This window comes from Mandrillus leucophaeus, unplaced genomic scaffold (assembly GCF_000951045.1).
Source record: "Mandrillus leucophaeus isolate KB7577 unplaced genomic scaffold, Mleu.le_1.0 Scaffold183, whole genome shotgun sequence".
Lineage (NCBI taxonomy): Eukaryota > Metazoa > Chordata > Mammalia > Primates > Cercopithecidae > Mandrillus > Mandrillus leucophaeus.
In genome coordinates this window covers 2,544,071-2,554,248 of record NW_012101843.1, presented here as the reverse complement: position 1 = coordinate 2,554,248, position 10,178 = coordinate 2,544,071, and the positions used below count along the sequence as shown (strand labels likewise).

Below are 10,178 nucleotides of genomic sequence, written 5' to 3'. Positions count from 1 at the left end.
GCATCACTGATGAGATTAAGAGATTTGCTTACATAATACCAAAAAGATGACAAGTTAAAATGGAATGCCATTAATAAAGGTGGTAAGCTTGAGATTACAACATATGTTGAAAGTTCATTCAAATGAGTGGCATTCTTTGCAAGTATAAGCAAGAGGCAGCTTTAGAAATAAGAGCTGCTGTTTTTTCCTCTTTGTCAAGGGTAAAAAAATGAAATCATTCAATGTGACCTGCACCACAGATATTAATACCAAAAAAATCACCAACATGAGACAGAAAATCCATGAATCCACGTAAGAAGATTCCGTTCAACAGTTTGGTTTGCTGGCTGGGTCTTCCTGCTGAGAAAAAACTATCCTGCGGTGTAGATGACCAAACTAAATTACTAGGCCGTGGCCGGTCTCGGTGGCTCAGGCCTGTAACCCCAGCGTTTTGGGAGGCCACGGTGGGTGGATCACCTGAAGTCAGGAGCTCGAGATCAGCCTGGCCAACACGGTGAAACCCCATCTCTACTAAAAATACAAAAATCAGCCGAGTGCTGTGGCGCGCGCCTGTCATCCCAGCTACTTGTGAGGCTGAGGAAAGGGAATCACTCGAACCCAGGAGGCAGAGGTTGCCGTGAGCCGAGGTCGCGCCACTGTACTCCAGCCTGGGCGACAAGAGTGAAACTCCATCTCAAAAAAATAATAATAATAAAAATAAAAAGTAATTAAAAATAAACAAAAAATTTTAAACACAAATCAAACAACAACAATCCTATTGCTTAAGCCACTTTTAGTGGGGTCTAGGGGTTTTTTTGCAGAATGAATTTTAACGGATACATTTGGAAACATTCTTATTCAGATTATGATTTACCAACTAGAAAAAGGATTGTAAAGGGAAAGAGAAATAAAAATTCTACCTTTTTGGGTACACATCCAACATTCACCTGGAAAAAAAAAAAAGAGACAGACTTTAACAATATTGAATTCAAACCATCAAACAAATCTGCAAGAAATGCACACTAAGCATCAAGCGAGGAAGCTTCCTTGGGTTCCAAGTCACAGTATACTAAATTCTAGTTACTTTCTTTGTTAAAAAAGGATAAGAACATTATTTTCCTTCTATGATGAGGGAGAGAAGTTTATTCATCAGCATTTTCTCAAGGAAAGCAGACAGAGAAAGGACAATCAGCCCATCTGGGCAGCTGTCTAAGAGGACTTCTGGGGAAAGTACTGCAGAATACATGGATAAACACCCAAGATGGGCCAGGCCTGGTAGTTCACACCTGTAATTCCAGCATTTTGGGAGCTGAGGCAGTTGGATTGCTTAAGCCCATGAATTCGAGATCAGCCTGGGCAACAAGCGAGACCACGTCCCTACAAAAAAAATTAGCTGGGTGTGGTGGTGCACGCCTGTGGTCCCAGCTACTCAGGAGGCTGAGGTGGGGGGACCACTTGAGCCCGGGAGGACAAGGCTGCAGTGAGTCATGATCATGATCGTGCCAGTGCACTCCAGCCTAGGTGACAGTGCAAGACCCAGCCTCAAAAAAGAAACACACACACACACACACAAAGGTTGAACACAGAGATACTGGTGAATACTCAGCAGAAGCACAAGAATTTAAAGTACATGGCATGGAACTTGGGATGTTGATTAACCATTAGTAAAGAAACTTGAGAAAACCTAAATAAATATTAGATCTCATAAAATGACTTTGATTTATAACTACTTGGCATTTGGCCTAAAGAAGTAACCAAAGATGTAGAAAAGCGAAATGCACAAATGCACAGATTATATCATGTTATGTACAAATACATATTTGGTTACAATCATTTCCATTTCACTGTTAGTTAATATATAGAAAAATACTTACGGAATAAAAGTAGGAAAAGCAAGACCATAAAACTATTTTTTTTTTTTTTTTGAGACAGAATCTCCCTTTGTTGCCCAGGCTGGAGTGCAATGGTGTGATCACAGCTCACTGCAATCTCTACCTCCCGGCGATTCTCCTGCCTCAGCCTCCCGAATAGCTGGGACTGTAGATGTGCACCACCACGCCCAGCTAATTTTTGTATTTTCAGTAGAGATGGGGTTTTGCCATGTTGGCCATACTGGTCTCGAACTCCTGACCTTAGGTGATCCACCTGCCTCAGCCTCCCAAAGTGCCGGGATTACAGGCGTGAGCCACTGTGCCCAGTCAGAAAACTGCATTATTTTGTTTGTTTGGGTATTTTTTGAGACTGAGTTTCACTATATCGCGCAGGCTGGAATACAGTGGCAAGATCTCGGCTTACTGCAACCTCTGCCTCCCGGGTTCAAGCGATTCTCATGCCTCAGCCTCCCGAGTAGCTGGAATTACAGGCGCCTGCCATCCTGTCTGGCTAATTTTTGTATTTTTACTAGAGATGGAGTTTCACCTTGTTGGCCAGGCTGGTCTCGAACTCCTGACCTCAAGTGATCTACCCACCGTGGCATCCCAAAGTGCTGGGATTACAGGCATGAGCCACCACACCCAGCCGAAAGCTACATTTTTTAAAAGTAAAGATAACAGATAATTTAAATAATGAAATATTTTTCATCTGTCAGATTGGCAAAAATTTTAAAAGTTGATTATAACTAGTGTTAGCAAACACATCCTGATTGGCCCAGCAATTCTCCTTTTAGAGTAACCTAGAAAAGTAGTCACATATTATGCTCCTGTGTCCAAAGATGCATTTATAGGGATATTCCCTGAAGCTTGGTGATAATGGGTAACTACAGACACATTAAATATCCATCAGCAGGGAAGTATCAAATAAATTGTTATACACTGAGTCTGTGGAATATTCTGCAGCCATTTAAAAAGGGCAAGGTAGATTTCTATGCACTATATGGAAAGAGTTCTAACATATACTGTTATGCATCAAAAGAAAGTTGCAGAATAGTAGTTATGCCATGACCCAATTCGTATTTATACGCAGTATGTGTATGTGTATATATATAGGTGTAAACACAATTTGGCTATACTCCAAGCAATCAACACACATTTTGTTCTATATTCTTTTTTTTTTTTTTTTTTGAGACAGTCTGCTCTGTCACTCAGGCTAGAGTGCAATGGCGCAATTTCAGCTCACTGCAACCTCTGCTCCCCAGGATCAAACAATCCTCCCTCCTCAGCCCAAGAGTAGCTGGGACTACAGGCGTTCACCACCATGCCTGGTATTTTTAGTAGAGACAGGGTCTTACCACATTGCCCAGGCTTGTCTTAAACTCCTGAGCTCAAGTGATCCACCCACCTTGGCATCCCAAAGTGCTAGGATTACAGGCATGAGCCACCATGCCTGGATATACTTTTTTTTAAAAAAATAAAAAATATTTTTCTAAAAATACAGAGACAGAGTCTCACTATGCTGCCCAAGCTGGTCTCAAACTCCTGGGCTCAAGCAATCCTCCTAACTCGTCCTCCCAAAGTGTTCAGATTACAGGTGTGAGCCACCATACATGGCTTATATATGCTTTTTATTTTATTTTATACATAAAAATTAAAACTACTTTACAAAAATAGAGACAAGGTCTCAGTATATTGCCCAGGCTGGTCTTGAACTCCTGAGATCAAGTGATTCTCCCGCCTCGGCCTCCCAAAGTGCTGGGATTATAGGCATGAGCCACCGCGCTTGGCCTGTATATGCTTTTGGAAAACAGTTTAATGATCACTCACCAAAATTCACAGGAGAATCTTAGATGTTTACAAGCAGCAATTATTCCACTATTCCTGTCAGCACCGCATCCTTCATGGTAGAGTGTCACAAGTAAAAGTTTCTGGTTGTTTCATCTACTTAAAACCAGATATAAGAAACAACCTAAGTCTTAGCAACTTTAGGCTTCAATGTAAAATCACGAAAGCTCTCGGCACTTTAGGAGGCTGAGGCAGGAGGACTGCTTGAAGCCAGGAGTTCATGACCAGCCTGGGCAACAAAGCAAGACCCCATCTCCATAAATAATAAAAATAAGTTAGTTGGGCACAGTAGTGTGCCTGTAGTCCTAGCTACTCAGGACACTGAGGTGGGAGGGTCAAGAGTTCAAGGCTGCAGTCATGCCGCTGCACTCCAGCCTGGGTGACAGAGCAAGACCCTATCTCCAAAAAAAAAAAAAAAAAAAAAAAACTCTCTTGGAAAGGTTTTCTCTCTGAAAGCAGTTCCCCTGTCCAGAAGATGCTTACAGCCCACACATCTTCTTCCAACTGGCCAAGACAGTTAAAAACTTCAAAATGCCCCAAGAGGTCCAAAAATGTAGTCAAGGCAAGTATCAAACAGGCTACACACTTTCTAGGTGTGACAAATCTCAGAGTTTTGAGAAAGACATTAAAATCATCATGGAATCCTTGGAGGACTGAGACACTAAAGCACCAGTGCAGACGGTCTTAGAGGAAGTCTGGAACCAATACTTCTTCTGTCAGTAATAGGCCTTTCTAGACTTCAATCTAGAAGAAGATGATTTTTTTTTGTGCTTTGAGTTAGGAATCTGTCCTTTTGATTTTGACTTTCTAACAGCTTCCCTCATATGTTTGGGTTGTAGTGGTGGCATTTCTCCCCACTTCTGACACACATCCAGTGCTGCTTCTACCACCTCCCAGACAAAAACCTTGGAAAGACCAGACAGCAATAACAACATTCTGAGACATAGAGGTGCCACTGATGGACTGGATCGGCCTTTTGATGGCTGCCTTAGGGGACACTGAGTGGTAATATATTTCATAATGGTTCAGCTGCTCCACAGAAAAAGAAGAAACAGCTGGGCGCGGTGGCTCATGCCTGCAATCCCCGCACTTTGGGAGGCTGAGGCGGGTAGATCACGAGGTCAGGAGTTCAAGGCCAGCCTGGCCAATATGGTGAACCCCATCTCTACTAAAAATACAAAAATTGGCCGGGCATGGTGGCATGCGCCTGTAATCTCAGCTACTCAGGAGGCTGAGGCAGGAGAATCGCTTGAACCCGGGAGGCAGAGGTTGCAGTGAGCCGAGATTATGCCACTGCATTCCAGCCTGGGCGACAGAGAGAGACTACATCTCAAAAAAAAACCAAATCAAAACAAAACAAAACAAAACAAAACAAAACAAAAACAGAAAGAAAAAGAAAAAGAAGAAACCAGGATTTGCATCTTCTAAATCTCATCTTCATCTACTTTCTTTTCTTTGGTATCTATTTTCAGTTTTTTGGCTGCAGGAGTAAATAACAATGAGTTTTCCCTTTCAACTGTTGTTAAATTTGAGACATCCTGACTCTTGAGCTCGCTTTCCTCTTCTTTCAAGTCCGCATCTGCGTCTCCATCAGTTTCCTCTGGGATTCCACCCATGTCGGTAACCCCCGGGTCCCCGGGAGCAGCGGCTGTCTCATCTGGCTCCCCTGTCTCTCCACCTTTGTCCGTGGATGACTCGCAGGCATTGTCCATCGCCAATAGGATTGGAGGGGAGAGGAGATCGCGGCGTTGTCAGAGGCAGGAGCTCGAAACCCCGAGCTACACAGACTCTACATGCTTTTTATAATGGGAAATAGTCATTTGTCACTTGTTTAATTGTTTTTAGACATTTATAAACCAGAATAACCAAAAATACACTAAAATGATTTAATTTGGGAAGTGGAATTTTGGTGAGTGACTCTCCAATCCTTCGTCTATAACACAATTATTCTTTTATATTAAAATGAATGCCTTCTAGACATAATTTATATTAGGGGCTTGTAGCTCTGCCGATCATGACCATAGGAAACTAGACTGGCTTTCTGTTTGCCCCAGTAATACTAGCCTAGCTCTCATAACAGAATGCTTTCTGGGTATCCTTCTATGGTGGATCCTGAACCACATACATACTAGCCAAGGCACTTTATACAAAAAGCTAAATTCAAAGAAACCTGCCCAAAGCTCATGAAGATCGCTAATGTTTGAAACAGATGGTCTTCCTGAACAGTAATCTTCTATTCCTTTAGTTCTTTCAAAATTCTAACAGCGTACCTGCTACAATTTCATTATAATCCTATTATTTGTTATTATCCTGCACTCGGTTATTATAAAGGAATGAGTGATGGCCGGGTGCAGTGGCTCATGCCTGTAATCCCAGCATTTTGGGAGGTCGAGGCGGGCGGATCACTTGAGGTCAAGAGTTCGAAACCAGCCTGGGCAACATGATGAAACCCCATCTCTATTAAAAATACAAAAATTAGCCAGGTGTGGTAGCATACGTCTGTAGTCCCAGCTACTCAGGAGGCTGAGGCAGGAGAATCGCTTGAACCTGGGAGGTGGAGGTTGCAGTGAGCTGAGATCCGCCACTGCATCCAGCCAGGGCAACAGAGTGAGACTCCGTCTCAAAAAATAAAATAAAATAAAATAAAATAAAATAAAGGAATGAGTTATGTTTCCATACAGTCTCAAGTTATCAGTTACATGGGATTTTTTTTTTTTTTTTTTCCTGGAAAGAGATAGGTCATACACTGTCAAGTTTTGGACTTGGATTATTTTTAATGCAATTATGCTACAATAAGAATACTAAAGGCAACAGAAACAGGAACTCATGGGATTGAGAAAAGGGTACAGAATTCAAGCCTCATAAAAGAATCAACACCTACAACAAGCGCAAGCACACTATTCAGAAAGTACTTCATACTAAAAATTAGAATAATTTATGGGCTGGGCGTGGTGGCTCACGCCTATAATCCCCATGCTTTGGGAGGCCGAAAAGAAAGATGATTGCTTGAGCCCAGGAGTGAGGGACCAGCCTGGGCAACATAGTGAGACCCTGAGACCCCATCTCTGCAAAAAATTAAAAAATAAAAAATTAGTTGGGCTTGGTGGTGCATGCCTGTAGTTCCAGCTATTCAGGAGGCTGAGGCAGGAGGATCTCTTGAGCCCAGAAGCTGAAGGCTACAGTAAGCTCTAATAACACCACTGCACTCCAGCGTAGATAACAGAGCCAGACCCTACCTCTACAAATAAATAATAATAATAATAATAAATGTATGGCTCTCTATCTAGAGTGCCCTTTCATCTGGCCAAGCTGAGGATATGCTATTTCTCAACCCCCAAGTACCTGACATTACTGAGATAAATAGAATAAGCCATTTTGAAGAAAGGAGGACGGCAGGGATTTCTTAATGGTAAGAGCAGAGAAAGGAGGTCGAAACTCTGTGGGAAGAACAATGCTGGCCCCATAATGGGAATGATTTGCTCTTCCAACCTGCCTTTTTCAGTTATTTGGCAGGCAACGTGCTTCCCAGTGCCCTCCACCCACACCTTTATATCCTGCAGTTCACCATTTAAGTTTACTAAATGGCTGCGACTAGGACAGACTCCAAAAGCAATTTTCCCAAAGGTAGAGATTATTTGTCTGCTAAATAAATACTGCTGGTCCTCCAGTCACCGTTTCTTGCTTCCCAAGAATCATTAAAAGCAATCCAAGGGTGTCATAAAGCACTCAATGTTCTAAACTACTCTCACATACCATGAGTTTGTTCCTCATGTGTATTTGAAGCTACTTTAAAGTTATTTAAGTCTTCTTTTTTTAAGTTTTTTAAAAATATTTTTTAAAGTTTTAAAAAAATATGTTTAATTTTAAAACATATTCTTTTTTTGGAATATATTTCTTCAAAGCGCCAAGGTGGGCTTTCACTGGTGCCTGGTGTCTGTAACTCTGGTTTGTTTTTTAGAAGTTTCTGCCTTTTTCACTTCTACATAGTCTTAGCTTGCAGTCATTCATTCAGAGGCACTGAGTAAGCACCCACTTGTGCCAGGCATTATGCAAGGTAAGGCACTAAACAGATATAGTCCCTGCTCTTGCGGACTGTATCAGTATCCTGGCCTACAGTGCCAGCCAGAGAGAGGTTCTGAGCCTATCCAAGATACTGCCTCAAGGGGCAGCAGCAGAATCACCACATTCCCTAAAATTGAAGAGCACTGGGCCAGAAACCAGAGGAAGAGGATGGTGGAAAACTGTGGCCCTGTTGGGTCACAGGAGCTGCACCCCAGCACAACACTTTGGGGCCTGGGGCACTGGTTGAAAGGAAGCCTATGACCCTGAAATGCCACCGTCCTATTTTGGCAGCTCCTGTGAACAGGCCTCCAGGGATTTCCATTGCTTTTAGAGAACTATTTACATGCCAGCAACGTGACGTGACTTCGGCACCTCTGACTTGGAAGGAATGAAAAGCACATTTAGGCTGGGAGTGGTGGCTCATGCCTATAATTCTGGCACTTTGGGAGGCCAAGGCAGGTGGATCGCTTGAGGCCAGGAGTTCAAGATGAGCCTGGGCAACATGGTGAAACATCATCTCTAGAAAAAATACAAAAATTAGCCAGATGTGATGTGTAAGCCTGTAGTCCCAGCTACTGGGGAGGCTGAGGCAGGAGGATCACTTGAGCTTGTGGGTCAAGGCTACCGTGAGCTGAGATAGCACCACTACACTCCAGCTTGGGCAACACAGTGAGACCTTATCTCAAAACATAGATACACACACTTAGTTCCACTGAGAGCTGGGGAGGCCAGGGGTGAAAAGCTGGCATAGTCTCGTTTACCCACCCACTCTGCTGCTCCCTTCTCTTTCCCCCCCTTTTTTTTTGTTTTTCAATTTCTTACAAATTAGAGAGGGAGGCTGGGCATGGTGGCTTACACCTATAATCCCAGCACTTTGGCAGGCTGAAGCGGACAGATCACCTGAGATCGGGAGTTCAAGACCAGCCTGACCAACATGGAGAAACCCTGTTTCTACTAAAAATACAAAATTAGCTGGGCGTGGTAGCACATGCCTGTAATCCCAACTACTTGGGAGGCTGAGGCAGGAGAATCGCTTGAACCGGGGAGGTGGAGGTTGCCGTGAGCGGAGATCACGCCATTGCACTCCAGCCTGGGCAACAAGAGCGAAACTCCATCTCAAAAAAAAAAGGAAAAAACCAAACACACACACAAATTAGGGACAGAGTCTTACTATGTTGCCCAGGCTGGTCTCAAAATCCTGGGCTCAAGCAATCCTCTTACCTTAGCCTCCCAAAGGTTGGAATTACAAGCATGTGCCACTGCACTCGGCCTTCTTTCCCCTTTCTCTAGCTCAGGGGTCCCTGTCCCCCAGGTGCCTATTAGGAACCAGGTTGCACAGCAGGAGATGAGTGGCGGGCAAGTGAGCGAAGCTTCATTTGTGTTTATAGCTGCTCCTCATCGCTGGCATTACTGCCTGAGCGCCACCCACCTCCTTTCAGATCAGTGGCGGCATTAGATTCTCATAGGAGCATGAACCCTATTGTGAACTGCGCGTGCAAGGGATGTAGGTTGCACACTGCTTATGAGAATCTAATGTCTGATGATCTGTCAGTGTCTCCCATCATCCCCAGATGGGACCAACTAGTTGCAGGAAAACAAGCTCAGGGCTCCCTCTGAGTGTACATTATGGTGAGTTGTATAATCATTTCATTATATATTACAACGTAATAATAATAGAAATAAAGTGCACAATAAATGTGATGCAGGCTGGGCGTGGTGCCTCAAGCCTGTAATCCCAGCACTTTGGGAGGCGGAGGCAGGCAGATTACCTGAGGTCAGGAGTTCAAGACCAGCCTGGCCAACATGGTGAAATCCCATCTCTACTAAAAATACAAAAATTAACCACGTGTGGTGGTGCGTGCCTGTAATCTCAGCTACTTGGAAGGCTGAGGCAGGAGAATCGCTTGAACCCAGGAGGCAGAGGCTGCAGTGAGCCGAGATCATGCCATTGCACTCCAGCCTGGGCAACAAGAGTGAAACTCCGTCTCAAAAAATATAAATAAATAAATAAATGTGATTCACTTCATTCCTCAATCATCCTGAAACCATCCCCCCACCCCTGGTCCGTGGAAAAATTGTCTTCCACAAAACTGGTTCCTGGTGCCAAAAAGGTTAGGGACAGCTGCTCTAGCTGACCTGTGCATCAGGTTGTCAGAGGGAGCACAGGCCTCAAGTCAGACAGATAGGAATTTGACTCTCAGTTCTCCCATTTAGTGGCTAGAGGTGGGTGAGTTTCCAAATTTCTCCTAGCTCAGTGAAGGAAATAATGCTTCCATTATGGAGATTTTTGAGCAGGTCAGAGGTAAGGTATATAAAGCATCAATTTCTAGTCTATGATAGATATGATGATGACTCTGACACCTCTGAATTATTTCTGCGTCTGCTGGCTCCTCACATGCACACAAAGCACACGGAAAGGAG

At 43.6% G+C, this 10,178-nt stretch overlaps 1 protein-coding gene and 1 pseudogene across 1 annotated transcript in view; both read right to left on the bottom strand.

Annotated features, from left to right (window-relative positions):
- GSR (glutathione reductase) overlaps positions 1-10,178 on the bottom strand; it is a 56,622-nt gene that overhangs the window by 38,582 nt on the left and 7,862 nt on the right. The window contains exon 2 of the mRNA XM_011977728.1: positions 900-926. The gene's annotated coding sequence lies outside the window, so the exon portion shown is untranslated. The remainder of the gene's footprint in view (positions 1-899; positions 927-10,178) is intronic.
- LOC105537999 lies at positions 4,516-5,407 on the bottom strand (annotated as a pseudogene).